Raw genomic sequence first — 17622 nt, forward strand, 5'->3', positions numbered from 1 at the left:
AATTTAATTTCCCACTACCTAATGCATCTCAGTGGTGAAATGTAGAGTCTAAGGGAAGAGCCATATGTAATCCTACTTTGAGTGAGACAACATTTGAGAGATTTGGCTGGGTTAATAATTCTATAAGAAATGACAGTTCTTTTTAATGTTTCTTGGTTGAAATTCAACCTTTCTCCACTGAAGAGTCGATGGTGATCATGTAATACAAAATGACACTGAAGTTTGGAAACCAAAGATGTAATAGTTCACGGCCATGATGTCCCCCTCCCTAACTAGCTGAGGCCAAAATTGGAAGAAATTCAAAGGGCTAGATTTCCTAGAGAAACTCCAGGCTGGTGACCCAGAATTTCCCTGGGAAAAACATGAGAGAAGCCACTAGATGGCAATGTTGCTTAGGAAATAAGAGGCGCACATCTGAGAAAGAAATAGAAAGCCCTTAGATAATATTTACAACTTCATTACTGGTTTAACTGTTTACTATAAATTTGGACAATATCTTATACTGATAGTGAATGGTCAATATAAAACCATAGTGTCAGAAAATTAATTTAGTAAACAACTATGCCATAACACCTGATAACAGATTTATGCATTTGATCGCCTTGAGGCTCAAGAACCAAATTCTTAAGCTTGATGGGCAAGGGTGGGGGTCACTTTTTTTTTTTTTTTTTTTTGGTGGTTTAAAATTTCAGTCTAACACCATCATTGTGTCAACCTGGGTTCTGAGATGCAGTGCAATGGTATGTCTGGGACATCCTTTTTGCTCTTACTGTTGTAAGACCTGGGTTGCATTCCCAGTAGCTACATCACGACTCCCAATTGTCTCAACAGCAGCTCCAGAGGACCCAATGATGCCCTCTTCTGCCCTCCAAAGGCACCTGCACATACATGGGACACATATACACATAGACAAGTACACACACGCAGTCACTTGACTTTAGTGGTTTGGTTTTTTTTTTAGTTTTTCGAGACAGGGTTTCTCTGTGTAGCTTTGCGCCTTTCCTGGAACTCACTCTGTAGACCAGGCTGGCCTCACAAAGATCCGCCTGGCTCTGCCTCCCAAGTGTTGGGATTAAAGGTGTACGCCACCACCACCTGGCTGACTTTAATGTTTTTTTTTCTTGCCTTCCTGTATGAGTGAGAATGGGTGACATTTGTCTTTCTGGATCCAGGTTACCCACTCAGTTGCCTGGTTCCATTCATTTACCTACAAATTTCATTTTTCTTTGTAGCTGAGTAAAATCCTGCTGTGTATAGGGATGGTTTCATTATCCGCTCATCAGTTGATGGACAGCTAGTCTGTTTCCATGTCACAGCTACTGTGAATAGAGTGGACGTGAACATGGATGAGTATGCCTACTGTGAATAGAGTGGACGTGAACATGGATGAGTATGCCTCTTTGTAGAAGGATGTGGAGTCCTTCGGGGATATGCCACTGGTGGAGCTGTGGGAGAAAACCTACTTCTGGTTTTCTGAGGAACTGTCACTCTGATTTCCATAGTGGCTATACCAGTTTGCACTCCCACCAAGAGTGAAGAAGTGCTATACACACACACACACACACACACACACACACACACACACACACCTCCCCCCAGCCTCCACAACACTTGTCTTTTGTTAATCTTAGCCATTCTGACCGAGGTTTTCATCTGCATTCCCCTGACGTTTAAGGATGGCAAACATGTACGAACATATCTCTTTGTTCTTCTGATGGCCTCTGATCAGTTCCATGGCCTTTATTGTAAGTGGGTTGTTTTCTTAATGTTTCGTGTATTTTAGTTCTTTGTGTATTCTAGACATGAAGTTTCTGTCAGGTGTAAAGCTCGGCTTACAGCAGCTGTAGTTTCCTGCAAAAGCATCCTCACAAGATCAAGCCAGCCAACATCTAGCATGGATAGGGGAGGGGAGCGCTCATGAGACCCAATCCCCGAAGAGCTATTGATAGTTGACAGCTTCTAGGGGAGGGAAACAGTTTTCTTTAGGGGTGTGGCTCCTGGAGATTGATTGCACTCTAGTGGATAGCCCCACACCCGTGAGTCTATGATGTATGAGCAGTCCAAAACCGGACTCCATAGATTGTTTTTTTAAAAAAAGACACACACTTGGGATGGAGTGGGGAGCAAATGGAGACTAGATCTGGGAGGAGTTGGGGGAAGGAGTTGGGGTAAATGTAATCAAAATATGTTGTTTGCTTGTATAAAATTTCAAAGTATTAATAAAAATATAAACAAAATCGTCTTACTGCAACTGAAAAAAAAAAGAAAAGAAAAACCCAAAACTGAAACCAAAAAATAAAACCAAAACAAATCCCTGCAAAGCAATTTGCCCTCACCACGCTGCTTAGGGCTGCCCTAACCAAGCTGTGTGGTTAGGGACACAGCTGATTCACACCGGGAATCAAGTTTCTTATTAAGACAATCTACAGCCAAAGAGAGAGAGTTGTAGTGTCGTGATTGGGCCACACCTCTCTGAGAACAGTGCCCCCTCGGATTGCACAACACCAAGGCCTGCAGTGAACCTGGGAGAGAGGAGGAGGAGGCTTCAGGACTGGTTTAAATGACGTCTTCTAGGTTCTAGGAAAGCCTTATCTAAAGAGAACCCTGCTCCCACCCCACCCACCTCCTCTTAAGCCTAATTCCTTAAACTGGGCTTCCTCCTTCCTTCCTTCCTTCCTTCCTTCCTTCCTTCCTTCCTTCCTTCCTTCCTTCCTTCCTTCCTTTCTCTCTCTCTTTCTCCCTCCCTCGTTCTTTCTTTCTTTCTTTCTTTCTTCCTTCCTTTCTTTCTTTCTTTCTTCTTCCTTCTTTTGGGGGAGTGGGGAGAAGGGGAATACTTTTTTAGGAAAAAAGTAACAGACCAGCATTTGAATTCAAGTGAGGTAATTTAAGTAGTTGCTTTAGATGCCAATAACTCAGTAATACTATTTTAATGCAGTTAAGAAACAATGGAAGAAATCTATAAAGAGCTGTCAACATCTTAAGGGAGGATGGGAATGTACCGAGTTGCCTGCAAACCAGCTCGGCTTGTCTGGGGGAGTCCCAGAGTGATTTGTGTCTGCTCATTAAGTCCTGTTGGAAACAGAATCAAACCCAAGAAATGACTTTCTCATCCCAGATGAAATAACATGTTATCAGGAACTTATCTCTATTGTCTCAAAATCGAAGAGTGGCGTGCGTGAGAAACAGTGACTCTCCCAGGTTCCGTATCTGGTGACTCGGCTGTGAGCATGGATTCCACCAGTCCTCTTCCACTTTATTCCTGGGGGTGTTGGAGGTCCCGCCCTGACCATTGAGCAGAACTGTCAGTCTGACATACAGATGCCATCATTGGCTGTTCTAAAAATAGCATGCTCGGCCTTTCAAGGGAGCACTGATAAAACTATGAAGGAATTCAGCAGTCGTAGGCTGTCTTATTTGAGTAAAACATCATCGCCATTCGTATTGAAAAAGGACATCTTGTGTTGGAAAGACATACTGACAGATAACTGAGGTCTGCTGACTGCAGCTCTCCTGTACACTCTTCAGCTGAGTTCTGAAATGTGTATGAATCCATGCACGATGCCAGCCACTGGACCACCAGCAGAATCCATGCATGATGCCAATTGCTGGACCACTAACAGGATCCACAGATGATGCCAATTGCTGGACCAGCAGCAGGATCCACAGATGATGCCAACCTCTGGACCACCAGCAGGATCTGCTCACAGTGCCAACTGGTGGACCACTAACAGGATCCACAGATGATGCCAACTCCTGGACCAGCAGCAGGCCTGTTTTGATTTTTAATGTTAGAAAAAAGAGAGACTGGAGAGATGGCTCGGCAGTTAGGAGCACTGGCTGCTCTTGCAGAGAGTCTGGGTTCCATTCTCAGCATCCACATGGTGTCTTAAAACAGCCTGAAACTCCAGTTCCAGGGGATCAGATGATTTCCGCTGGCTTCTATGGAACCAGGCATCCAGTTGGTATACTTACATACATGCAGAGAAAACACCCATACATTAAAAAACAAATTAGAATAAAGACTAGGACCAATCTTGAGCTGCCTGGTCAGACTAAGTGACCAAGGGTAGTTGCCACTCAGACAAAGCAAGTCCACTAACTGTTGTTTTCAAAAAGTATACAAGTAGCTTTGGGGAAAAAAATCAGAATTTTGTTGTATTTCCTTAAGCTTTTAGACAGAAAAACAAACCCAGACTGACTTATATGAAACAATTTTTTTCTTTTCTTTTACCTTTCTTCCCCTTCTCTTTTTCTTTCCTTCCTTCTTCCCTCTCTCCCTCCCTTCTTTCCTTCCTTCCTTTCTTCTTTCAAATAGAGTCTAAATGGCCCTGGCTGACCTGAAACTCACTATGTAGAGTAGGCTGGCCTCAAACTCACAGAGATCCACCTGCCTCTGCCTCCCGAGCGCTCAGATAAAAGACATGTGCCTGACTTGTCAGTGGGTGTGGATGAGGCCGCACCTTAGTTGTCTTTTTCTTCCAAAGCATGTAAAATAACATGCATGGGAGTAGGGCATGAAAGCAGTCTGGTGGCTGAGTCCTTTCTGGCAAGCTGTCCACTTGAGCTCTCCTCACACCCTCTGTGACCTTTCTCCAAGATTTCCCACAGGCGAGAGGCCTGCTTTGTATTGTCAGAAACTTCAGACAACTGCCTTGGTGTAGCGTGGATTCATTTGTTCCTCTGAAAGGTGCACATGTAGTCACAAATCAGCAGACACTGGGGGCCTGCTCCATGATGTCCCCAGTGTCTCACAGTCCTCCCTGCAGTCTCAGCCCCAGTCCCAGGGCTCTGCCTGACTAAAGACCTTTGAGCTCTGAAGTCCCAGAACCCTGAGGGGGGCACAGCAAACACAGAGGAACAGGGGCAGTGTGATGTTAAACAGAACATTCTCTGAGCTTTGTTGAGAGGAGACAGCTGGGCATGACTTCATCACTTCCCCTCTTTCAGGGCTTTAAGAACAGCAGACCGCCTGGGCTCCCCGGGGAACATGGGGTTCCAAGTAACTCGGGCGAGTAGGGTGTGCTGAGATGAAGATATTGCCTGTTCCCAGGGATGGCTCCTTCAGGACTTAGACCAGCATTTTCCAGCACCAGCCCAAGGAGGATGGGATTTGATCCATTCTTGGAAAGCACAAAAACACACTGCCCACCTCAGACTCTGGCGTGACACAAGCTGGAGACTCCTCTGGGTGGTTTTACCTTGATTGTGTGGAGCATCCCGATAGAGAAGCTGTGTCAAAAAGGGAGGGTTCAGAGTCTGGTCAGCCGTGATTCTCAAAGCTACCCATGCCTCTCAGAGTAGCTTCTGAGAGGAGTGGATGCCGGCTGTAAACCCTCAGGTCAAAGGCTTCAAATGTGGGGGTGCCATGATCCCTTCAAGAAGATGACAAATCCAGGGTATCAGATTTAGGGGCATTTCAGTCTCAGGCAACCCTAGACAGAGGTCGGGAGTGTGGTGGTTTGAATGGAAATGGCCCCCATAGGCTCATAGAGAGTAGCACTATTAGGAGGCACGGCCTTGTAGGTGAGGTCTTGTTGGAGGAAGTGTGTCACTGGGGTGTGGGCTTTGAGGTTTCAGAAGCTCAAGCCAGGCCCAGGGTCACTCTCTCTTCTTGCTGGATGTAGAACTCTCAGCTGCCTCTCCAGCACCATGTTTGACTGCATGCCCCCATCCTTCCCTTCCATGATGATAATGGACTAAACCTCTGAACCTGTAAGGAAATGTTTTCCTTATAAGAGTAGCCATGATCACGATGTCTATTCACAGCAACAGAAAATCTAAGACACAGTCTCATGGGAAATACTCTCAATCCCACAAGACCTGCTCCACTCCTGCGGGAAAACATTGCCATTCACGATGGTGCATCTGCCATGAGCAAATGTTTTCCACTGGGTCTCCCTATTAGAAGTTCTACCACCTCAATACTACTATGCTTCAGACCAAACCTCCACCACATGGATCTTTGGGGGACACACTCCAACCATATCTAAACCATGTACCTGGAGCAAAGTGGAAGATACTGGTAGAACCAGAGGCATGAACACTGGCCTCTGCCTCTGAGGTGGTGATCAATCTGTCTACTTTCTCTGGCCTCATAGTCTCATCACTGTCTCCTGAAGCCACATATAGCTCCATCACTGAACAAGAACCAACTCTTTATCCTTTGGGTACAAGGATCAGGTGATTTGATCTGTAGACTCCTTCTCAGATCTTGGATTTAAGGCAGATACCTAGAAACCCTTGCTCTGCTCATGGCTCCTTGTTAACTAGGGGACATTGAATAACTTCCCAGAGACTTACTGTGGTGGTGTGAACGAGAATGGCCCCCATAGGCTCATATATTTCAATACTTGGTCTCCAACTGGTGGAACTATTTGGGCAGGATTAGGAGGTGTGGCCTTGTAAGCCTTGAGGTTTAAAAAGCCCATTCCATTCCCAGTTAGTTTTCTCTCTCATCCTGTGGGTCAGGATGCAAGCTCCCAGCTATGGCACCATGCTTGCCTGCCTGATGCTATGCCCCCTACCATGAGGATCATGTTTGTAAGAATTAAATTTAACCATACAGAGCAGGTACTAAATAGATGCTCTGAGAACACAAACCACAGAACATTAGAGAAACAGCTGTGGAAGTTACCAGTTCTTTATTGCCAAGGAGCATCTTGAGCACCTCACTTTCCTGTGACACTCCACCTGGCCTCAGCCCTCTGTCCCCAGTGTCTCTGAGTCTCTGTGTTTTCTGGCCAGAAGTTCCTGACCACATGGGCATTCTAGGAACCTCAGGACTTTAACCTTGGCTTGGTCCTTGTCTTAGTAACAGAGGAGCAAGTAGAGTGTTAAGAGGGCAGATTGGTTTTCCTACAAGATGCATTGAAAACATTTTTTGAAAAGTAATAAGAATTGTGCATAAAGACTTAGTAATATGTTTGTTTTTTAATGGGAAAGAGAGCAGACACTTGGAAGCCTGAGTAGCCTTAAAACAGCCCCAAGGGAGTATTTGGAATGTTTTACCACAAGGGGATGATAACTATTTGAAGTGAGGTGTTTTACTTATTTGACTTGATCATTATACAATATATGTGCATTAAAACATCAGACTGCACTCATGAAATTGGATAATCATTATGTCGATTAACAGGACAACAGATGGGGGCTGGAGGGATGCTTTGCAGTTAAGAATACTTGCCGCACGTGTAGAGGATTGGAGTTCGGTTCCCAGCACTCACATTGTGGGACTCAGAACTGCCTGTGATTTCAGCTCCTCTGGAATCTAACACTCCCCTTTGACCTGTATACGCAGCTCCATGCATAGGTGCATAAACACAGGCACATGTATATACACACACGTAAAAAATTAAATCTATTTAAAAAAAGCAAACATCCGCCTCAGTAAAACATACCGGGAGCATCTTGCTGTATGTCACCGCCCTACTTTGAAATACTTTGCATGGTTCTAAGACAGGAAGAAAAGCTAGGAACTGGGAGATAAGGAATCTCGACTCCTGTTTTTGTCGTGATGGACTCACAAGCACTGGGACTAAAGATCCATGCACTACTTCAGGTAGTGATGAGACTGTTCTGCAGAATCCCCACCTCACATGAGCCGAGACACTGGTGTGATTTCCGAGCTGCTCTGGCCCGAGGTGCTGACGGCAGAAGTAAGTCTCCATTCCTCTCAGCCCAGTCCGCTTTGACGTCAAACGTCAGTATTTCCGAGCACAAGAATTTTGCCTAGTCTAGTGGATGTCAAGAGCAAATGACACGATCCCTTCCAGTCTGCTGATGTAAAAACTTAGCGGAGTAGAAATCTCCACAGGCCCACTCCCCCATTTTCCTATTAACACAGATGACAGCAGAGTCTGAAAACCAGTCATAGTTTAATACTCTGGTAAATCCTTTGCTTGGCTGCTCGCACTTTTAATAATTGAAAATTCAATTAACTTGACTATATGAATATAGGCAGGGCACAAGCTCGGGTTTTATGTGGAGCCCAACTTGGAGAACTCCCAGGCAGCTCATGGACTCTTTCTTCAGCATGAACCTGCAGGGCCTTATCCAGCCTCCCCGTCTCTGATTGCCATCTGGCTCTCACCGCAACTTTAATCAGGACCAGGCTTAGCCTGATGTGAAATAAGATCTAAAGGCTTCGAGAAGTCACCCTAATGAATCTGGAGCAGCTGGGGCCCACAGGCCAAGAGGAGCGGGTTTAGAAAGCACCATCTTCAGTCTAGATTTCCAGTCCACCTTAAAGGGAACATTGCTCGTGTCTTAGAACCTTGGAAACACTGTCTGATCTCGGGGGCTTCCTGTGAACCTGAACTTGGCTTGTACCAGTTTAGGAAACGACAAATGCCCTTTTGAATAATGACATGCCTGGGTCTGGATCATTTGGCTTCAGTGAGGGTTCGAATTTGGTTTTCCAGTAAATAGTAAGAAAGAGCCATGGACATTGTTACAGGTCAGGTCAGTATGTGTCTTTTCAAGAGTTTAGTTGATTCCCATCACCGCAGCCAGAGGGAAGCTTTGCGGGATGGAAAAAAACTGCCAATTAGGTGTCCTTGGCATGGCATGAAATGAGAAATTGGGCCTGGAGCTTCAGCGGGGCTTCAAGGACGCTTGGGGGAAGCCAAGAGCAGAGGCAGATGGGCTGGGCATGGTGGTCACCTCAGTCCACACTGACTCTTGGGAGGAGTGAGGGGAGGCAGTGTGTCTAGAGAGCAGCACCCATTGCCTGCCACCAGCTGGCTTTGCAGTCCTTGGTGGAAACAGACGTGCGCCATTCTCTTGTTCGGTACCCAGGGAACAGGCTGGAGACACCAAACCCTTCCTTCTTGACCTGTCACTTCCTATGACTCAGGCCCCTTCATTTACTGTTTGTACAATGGGGTTAGAAAGGTCAACCAGATGCACTTTATGTGAGATACCCAGGAGAATTGTTACAGAAATAAGTAGGGCGTGTAGACTTTGGGTTATTAGAATTCAGTCTGACAAACCCACAGTGGCCTCTCTCTAACCAGATGAATAAAGAAAACATCTCTACTGACAGAACTGATAACATGTTTACAGAGCTTCTCAATCCTGTCACTTTGGCGAGTGGACTGACTGTAATTCAGTTTACATCCATGGTTTAAACTTGTGTTTGATCCAGCGGCTGAGAGGATACTTTCATAGTATTTTAAATCTCTTCATTCCCTAATTCTTCTTCAGGATCGTACCCAAGTGAGTACGGGATGGGCATCATGAGTTTGTGTGCCCATCATCTGGGATGCATAAGTCATGTTTCTGAGGTTTGTCTATAAGAGGGGAGGGAATCTACAGGGTTCCTTCCACCGAAGCAGAAGCTCTGGCATCTAGCTTAATGGGACTGTTTAAAAACCGCCACCTCAGGAAGTTCCTAGTTTATGTTGCCAACTTTGATGAAAAAGATACTAGAACTTTTGAGGGCATTGACCCTAAGAAGACCTCAATAAGAGATGTGTATAAGAAGTTTGATTTGGGCCAAGATGTTATAGACTTCACTGACCATTCTCTTGCACTGCACAGAACAGATGGCGACTCAGATCAGCCGTGTTATGATACCGTTAATAAAACTAAACTCTACAGCGAGTCATTGGCAAGATAGGGTAAAAGCCCGTACCTTTATCTGCTCTGTACCTTTATCTGCTCTATGGCCTTGGAGAATTGCCACAAGGACTTGCCAGGTTTAAGTGCTGTATGTGGAGGTGCCTACATGTTGAATAAACCAACTGAAGAAATCATTGTGCAGAATGGGAAAGTGGTTGGTGTGAAATCTGAAGGAGAGATTGTTCGCCATAAGCAGCTCGTCTGTGACCCCAGCTGTGTCAAAGATGGGGCTGAAAAAGTGGGCCAGGTAATCAGAGTGATCTGGATCCTTAGCCAAACTATCAAGACCACCAATGATGCCAATTCCTGCCGGATCATCATTCCACAGAACCAAGTCAACCGCAAGTCAGATGTCTGTGTTTGCATGACCTCCTTTGCCACACATGCCACACCACGTGGCAGCACAGGGCAAATACATTGTGTACATTGTAAGTACAGCTGTGGAGACCAAGGGACCGGAGAAAGAAAGCAGACCAGCTTTGGAACTCTGGGAACCAACTGAACAGAAATTTGTCAGCATCAGTGACCTCTTTGTACCGAAAGGTTTGGGAACAGAGAGCCAGATCTTTATTTCCCGTACCTATGATGCTACCACTCTCTTTGAGACAACCTGTGATGACATTAAAAATATCTATAAGAGAATGACAGGATCTGAGCTTGACTTTGAAGAAATGATGCACAAGAAGAATGACATTTATGGAGGAGACTAGCAGCAGTACATATAATGTAATTAGGACAAACAAAATTGGCAAATGAAATCAATATTTCAAGCCCTGCTTGTATGATCAAAGTGGAGAGTGCTATACCAGTGAATACTCCTTCTCTTCACTTTTCTAATATCATGTATTAACTTGTTTTTATGGAATGGCTAGTCAGAATTGGTTGGTTCTGTTCAATTTAACCAGACTGGCTTTTTTTTAGTGAAGGAGCTGTTCTAAACAAATATTGATAGAGAACTTGATACAGTACTTGTATCTTTTTAATCAGTGTAGCCTTTGCGATTGGGTACCTCTGTTCAAGAGCTGGATCTATACAATTTGTGCCATCCTGATATTGGGAGTCTAAATGGAATATTCTTTGGTTTGGGAAAACATTCAAAGTTTTCTCACTTTTGCTATGTGAAGTATTAAAGACGGGCCCGAACAGTAGACCCACACATTTTGTTCACGTGGGTATAAACTTCTAACCAAACTTCAGACTTAGGATGTTGTTTGGAGGGAAAGCCAGTATGTGGTATTTTAACCTACTACAATTGCTGAGAAGGAGAAAGGAACCTTATGGTAAGCAGGGAAAAACGCAGAAGTGCCTTTTATCTCAGGTATGGCTTCTTCAATGGACCAAGCCGCACCGCGGTATTGATTTGACAGAGCCTCGATTTCAATGATGTCTGTCTCAAAATGGCTCCAAGTGATTTCTGTACTGAAAAATAAAGCCAAACTCTGAAAAAAATAGTCCTTAGTGACAAGAGCTTGGGATTTAAATGTCCCTTACTCTGAAGATGTGTGTATATCCTCAGTGCAAATGGAGGATCCGGGTTCTTCCCACTCACCTAGAAGTCACAGAGTGGATCTTGTCTCTGATGTAACTACTAAGCAAATCTTGATTTACAAATGTTTCTAATTGCAGAAGCTGCTGGGAAAATACACCCACTGTGACCCACACATTCATTCTGTTTGTTTTCTGTGTCCCTCCTACAGAGTCGGATACTGTGGTTTGCTTGCCTAGGATAGGTTGGATGGAAGCAGCTGGGAGACTTCAGTGGAAAGTTCTTGATTGAACCCACTGGTGATGGAACTTGGATGTCATCTGGGGTCTCCTGAACTCTTCCCATGGAAATGAGAGCAGCTGAACCAAACCTCACATAATGACTAGTACCCATCTAAGATTTAGAAGTTCGCTTTTACCTCTGGCTCCACTGTCCCCTTTCCTTGAAGTCTTATTTTGCACTCTGCATCTTAAAGCCACTCTGAATTTCCACACCCACATGACTCCAGGCTTACATATGTCTTCTTGAGCCTCCCATGCCTGCAGTCATGAACACACAGGCGTGGGCTGTGGTAGCACTTTGGTTGGAGGCTTGTTGTGGGTTCCTATCAGGGAGCTTTGCTTTACCACTGTAAATACTATACACAGTAAATGACTGTGAAATAATCAGCACAACATTTTGTATTAAATCCTTTTTCCATCAGGGTTGTCAAGACACCTAGCTCTACCAGGCGCCTCACCTGCTCTGACACACCACATGATACCTGGGCTTCTTGTCACCTCGCTAGCTCTTCTGTGTTCATTTCCTTGCTTTCTCTTGATTTTAGCTTTCCTCCATTTCCACATATTTCCCAGAATTCCATAGCCTTCTGCAGCCCTTATGTATAATGTAGTCCCAGACTCACCACTTCATACTTTTCAAGCTCTACAGAGGACCAAGGTGGACATGTCGGCTGCCTGTGACAAGGGTGCTACATCCATGATCTCTCAACAACATGGCTGTCTGCACAAGACCACACCAACCAACAGGCCAACACAGATGGGAAAAGGGTTCATAAGGCCCGACCCTTAGTTGCAAAGCTAAAGGTAGGGGCCTGGAAAGATGGCTCGTCAGTGCAGAGCATGTATCACTCTTGCAGAGGATGTGAGTTTGATTCTCAGCACTCACATCAGGTGGCTCACAAACACCTATAACTTCAACTCGAGTGGGATCTTTGGCTTCTACAGGCAAAATACGCTCACATGCATGTGCTGTGTTCCTGAATAACTAAAAATAAAGTTTAAAAAAAAAGAGAGAAGCTAAAGGTAGTCAATGGCTACAGAGAGAGAGAGAGAGAGAGAGAGAGAGAGAGAGAGAGAGAGAGAGAGAGAGAGAAAGAGAGAGAGAGAGGCAGAAAGAATCAGTTTTCTTCAGGGATAGGTCCCTGATAGTTCACTCAGGACTGAGTGGTCAACTCTAAATCTGTGTGCATCTGGGCAACACTAACTGGATTCAATGTGTGTGTACTATAATAATTATAGAAGAACAGGACATGAATTTGAGAGGACAATATGGTAGTGGGGGACATAGGAAGAGATGTAGGGAGATAAGGAGGGGTAAAATGATAAAATATAGTATATCTATGCTTTAAATTCTAAGAAAATAGTCCATGAATAAAAATGTAAATTTCATGTCCTAAAGTAAGATGGGGGAGTTTCCTAGGTTCTAATACTTACTGATTGTCCTCCATCAATTTATCTTATCTAATCCCAGTTCTCTGTCCATAAGCTGAGCACAAGAACAACTTCTGGGGCTAAATGAGACAACTCTGATTAGTAAGACCAGAGATGAGGAGGAGGATAAGGATGACAGAGCACCGAGTCAATGTTGTAAGGGCAGACACGGGTCTTCCCACAGTTGGTAAAGCCCATCTCGTGTAACACGATGGACCCTAATGTAACCATGGACTTCAGTTATTAATAGAGAATTCACTATTAGACCAATACTTGCCCCAAAGCTACTGCAGTAATGCAAAATGTTGGTAATGGGAAGTCAGGGTGGAAGGGTTGATATGAAAAAAGTGTTAACATGATAGACCAGTGTTGATGATGAAGATGACAATGTTCATTATTGATTCAAACCTATTCTGGGTTATTGATGAGGGACAAGGACAGGGGTACTGTGCAAAGTCCAGAACGCTGTCAGTTCTTACATGTTCTATTAGCTAAGGAAGTAAGCCCAGCTCAGGTGCAGGGACTAGAGAAACAGAATAGACCTTTGTTTGTTTGCTTTTTGTTTTCTTTCTTTTTTCGTTTTCTTTTTGTTTTTTTTTCTGAGAAAGAGTTTCTCTGTGTAGCCTTGGCTTTCCTGGAACTAGCTCTGTAGACCAGGCTGGCCCTGAACTCACAGGGATCTGCCTGCCTCTGCCTCCTGAGTGCTGGGGTTAAAGCCATGTACCACCACTGCTTGACCAGAATACTATTAATGATAGGAGGTGCAGTGTGTACTGCAAAAGGCCTGGTGCAGGGACCACACCATGAAGTCCTGATGCAGAGACCACACTGTGAAGGACCTGGGTGCAGAGATCACACTGTGAAGACCTGGGTGCAGAGACCACACTGTGAAGACCTGGGTGCAGAGACCACACTGTGAAGACCTGGGTGCAGAGACCACACTGTGAAGGGCCTGGGTGCAGAGATCACACTGTGAAGACCTGGGTGCAGAGACCACACTGTGAAGGGCCTGGGTGCAGAGACCACACTGTGAAGTCCTGGTGCAGAGACCACACCGTGAAGGGCCTGGGTGCAGAGACCACACTGTGAAGTCCTGGGTGCAGAGACCACACTGTGAAGACCTGGGTGCAGAGACCACACTGTGAAGGGCCTGGGTGCAGAGATCACACTGTGAAGACCTGGGTGCAGAGACCACACTGTGAAGGGCCTGGGTGCAGAGACCACACTGTGAAGTCCTGGTGCAGAGACCACACCGTGAAGAACCTGGGTGCAGAGACCATACTGCAAAGGGCCTGGGTTCACTTGCAGCCATCTTAGTTCAGATAACTACCAAGAGGATGATCACAGGTTTCTGCTTATCTCTCCCTCCGAGATTTTCATAGGGGCCTTAGGTCCTTCGCACTCAGCTGACCAAATTCCTGGAACTTTTTTTTTTTTTAAACTCATTCAGAGAGTTTGGGTTTTTAAACTTGACATTCTCCAAAGCTTAAGATTTTAATCCGGGAAGACAAAGGGAAAGAAAAATCCCTCTAGAAGGCACTTACGTCCACTTTGACCTTCAAGCATGGGAGCGTTTGTGAACGGGACCTACAAACCTGTCACAGGCCTGGAAACACATGTCAACAACCAGCTTTGTTTTTATTGTGTTATCCAAAGCAGTGATCTTGGTTGCTCAATTACCCTGGAAAAAGAAAAAGAAAAGGATTCTATTTACCACAATTTATGAAGCCCAAGACACTCAAACACAACTGATAACCTTTGCTGTAAGAAATAGGGGTAACAGCCACCCTGGGAATAAGTGCATACTGGGCTTAACTCCGCTCTAGACATTTCATGATGTTTGGTGGAGAAATGCTCCAACTCATGGTCTGGTAGCCACAGTTTCCATCAGTTAGTTGCCCTTGGGCTACTGCTGACGTCTGTGGAGAAACACTGTGCAATTTTACGGGAAAAGTATTAAGAAGAAATCCGCCCACATCATGAAGAAATGGGGTTGAAAACTTTCCACTTCGCTATATGACTTATATTTTTAGTTGTAGGAAAATATTTGGCTTCTTCATCATAGGCTCAGTGTGGGATATCAGACGTTCTGAGGAAAAAGTCCTAAACACCATCAGCTGTTGAATGTACGTGAACATTGACCCTACTTCTGCCCCAGACACCACGTGCTGTCTGTGTGTCTGTCCCCTCTTGACTCCAGTATCTAGGACACGCTTCTGAAGGGATTGTAACTCTCTCCGTTTCCTGGGGAAGGGGACGTGATGTCTCTTAGAGTATGTCCCCCCTCTGCTTATCCTGGATCTGATGTTATGCTTAGGAATTGTTCATTCTTAATGAAATTCCATTTCCCCAACACCAAGGAGCCGGTTGTAGGGAGACTTCCTGCTAGCTAGGGTCCAGGCCAAATGGAAAAGAGACGGTTTCTGCCTTTCTTTTCTGAGTCATTCAGTCTTGGCTGATGCGATGCTGTAAGTGCTTTTAGAATATTTCCCAAAGTGTACCCACAGAGAATAGATCCAGTAGAATGTTCCATAGTCAGATAACTGAGGAATGCTGGAAACCAAAACTCTGTTCTTGGAAAGCTGCTTTGCAAACCAGCAAGGAAAGCTTCCAGAAGATTCCCTGTAAAGAAATGCATTTCTTTCATATTCCAGTCTTCCACACTTGCTTGTTTAGAGGCTCCTTAAGAATAACCATTCTACATAACAATAACGCTTCTAAACGCTGTAGGCAATTCTGTCATGCACTGAGGCAGAGCAGGGGATGGGGCAGGGTGGGGGCATTCTGGCCACTTAAGGACCTGTCTTGTGGAACATGGTTTGTCCCTCATCTCACAAAAGCGCTGTTATTAGTGACTATACACACTTTTCATTTCTAGTCAGAGCTCCAGGGATGTGAATGGTGGTAACATGGGATGCTCAGAAATTGTGGTGGTTTGAAAGAAAATGGTACCCCAAAGGGAGTGGCACTATTAGGAGGTGTGGCTTTGTTGGAGTGGGCATGGCCCTGTTAGAGGAAGTGTGTTACTGTGGAGGTGGGCTTTGAAGTCTCATATGTGCTCAAGGTACTGCTCAATGTCTCAGACTACTTCCTGTTGCCTGTAAGCTGTAGGACTCTCAGCTACTTCTCCAGCACTATGTCTGCCAGCACACCACCATGTGCCATCGTGATGATAATGGACTGAACCTCTGGACTGCAAGCCAGCTACACCAATTAAATGTTTTCCTTTATAAGCATTCCTGTGGTCATGGTGTCTCTTCATAGCAATAAAAACCGTAAGACGGAAGTTGGTACCAGGGACTGGAGTATTGTGGTGATAGTCCTGGCCATGTTTTTGTTCGAAGGAATGTAGACTTTGGCATTGTGGATTAGAAAAGCAGTTGAACGCTTTAAGTGCGGCTTAGTGGGACATGCTAGTAGGAGCATGGAAGGCAGTGGTGCTGAACATGATCTGATGAAATGGGGGGGGGCCTGGCTCAAGAGGCTTCAGAGGAGAAGAATTTTAGTGTGTTGCCTAGAGATCATTCTTGGGATATTTTGGTGAAGAAAGTGGCTGCTTTTTGCCCTTGTCTGAAGAGTCTCCTAAAGCTGAAGTGAAGGGTTTTGGATTAATTCCCTTGGCAGAAGAAATCTCAAAACATCCTAGTATAGACTCTGTGTGTGGTTACTAGTGTTAACTCTAATGAAGATTTATAATGAAAAGGAGCAAGCTGAGCAAGGAAAAATATTTGAGGAGAAAAGGAGCACCAGGAAGTGGAATGGAGCTAAGTCCTGTGTTCAAGGAGATAAACAGATTAAGAAATGAAATAAAGAGAGTGGAGACCTCAGGGCAAGATCTCACCCAACTAAGTTTCCAACTTGTGAAAAGGAATCTCTGAGTTTGTGGCCAGCCTGGTCTACAGAGCAAGTTTCAAGACAGCCAAGTTTAGGCAGTGAAGGAAAGAAAGCTAGTGAAGATGAAATTGATTGAATAAGGGGACCATGTTCCAGCCCCAATAAGCAGCAGAACTTGGCAGCTTTGGCCATGTGGTTCTGGAGTTAAGGATAGAAGAAATGGGTTATGGAATTTTCCTCCATGCCTAAGGAAAGACACTGAGGCCAGGCATGTGTCAGGGTTGTCCCTGAATTGAGGCTTAGAGAGGCCATTGTGCAAAGCTGTGAAGTTGAAACTTGCATTGCCTTGGACACCCCAAGATGTTGTGGGATACCTGCCAAGCAGAGCTGCTCACAGGGAGTGGAACCAGCCCAAGAGAGAGAAGTGTTTTGCAGTCAACAGAGCTGAAAGGAGTTGGAGATCTGAAGACTGTTTTGACATCAGGCATGGAGTTATAGAGTTCAGAGTTTGCCCAGCTGGTTTTTGGTCTTGCTTTTGTTCAGTATTTCCTCACTATGCTCCCTTCCCTACGTTTTAGAATGGAAATGTATATCCTGTGCCATTATATGTTTGAAGTATGTGATATGCTTTTTGATTTTGATTTTACAGTGGATTACAGTTAAAAGATTACATGAATCTCAGAAGAGACTTTGAGCTTTAGACTTTTAAGTAAGTTTGAGACTGTTATAAACTATGGGGACTGTTGCTAGAGTTTTCCTGCCTTGCCCACAGTCAGGACAAATCTTTGTCACCCGCCAGTCCCACAGCCGCTCAGACCCAACCAAGTAAACACAGAGACTTATATTGCTTACAAACTGTATGGCTGTGGCAGGCTTCTTGCTAACTGTTCTTATAGCTTAAATTAATCCATTTCCATAAATCTATACCTTGCCACGTGGCTGGTGGCTTACCGGTGTCTTCACATGTTG

The 17622-nt window shown here is 44.9% G+C and overlaps 1 pseudogene; it reads left to right on the forward strand.

The window, feature by feature from the left end:
• The first annotated feature begins 7513 nt into the window (after positions 1–7513).
• Positions 7514–10331, forward strand: LOC114689516 (annotated as a pseudogene).
• Positions 10332–17622: the final 7291 nt, after the last annotated feature.

This window comes from Peromyscus leucopus, chromosome 10 (genome assembly GCF_004664715.2).
Source record: "Peromyscus leucopus breed LL Stock chromosome 10, UCI_PerLeu_2.1, whole genome shotgun sequence".
Taxonomy (NCBI): domain Eukaryota; kingdom Metazoa; phylum Chordata; class Mammalia; order Rodentia; family Cricetidae; genus Peromyscus; species Peromyscus leucopus.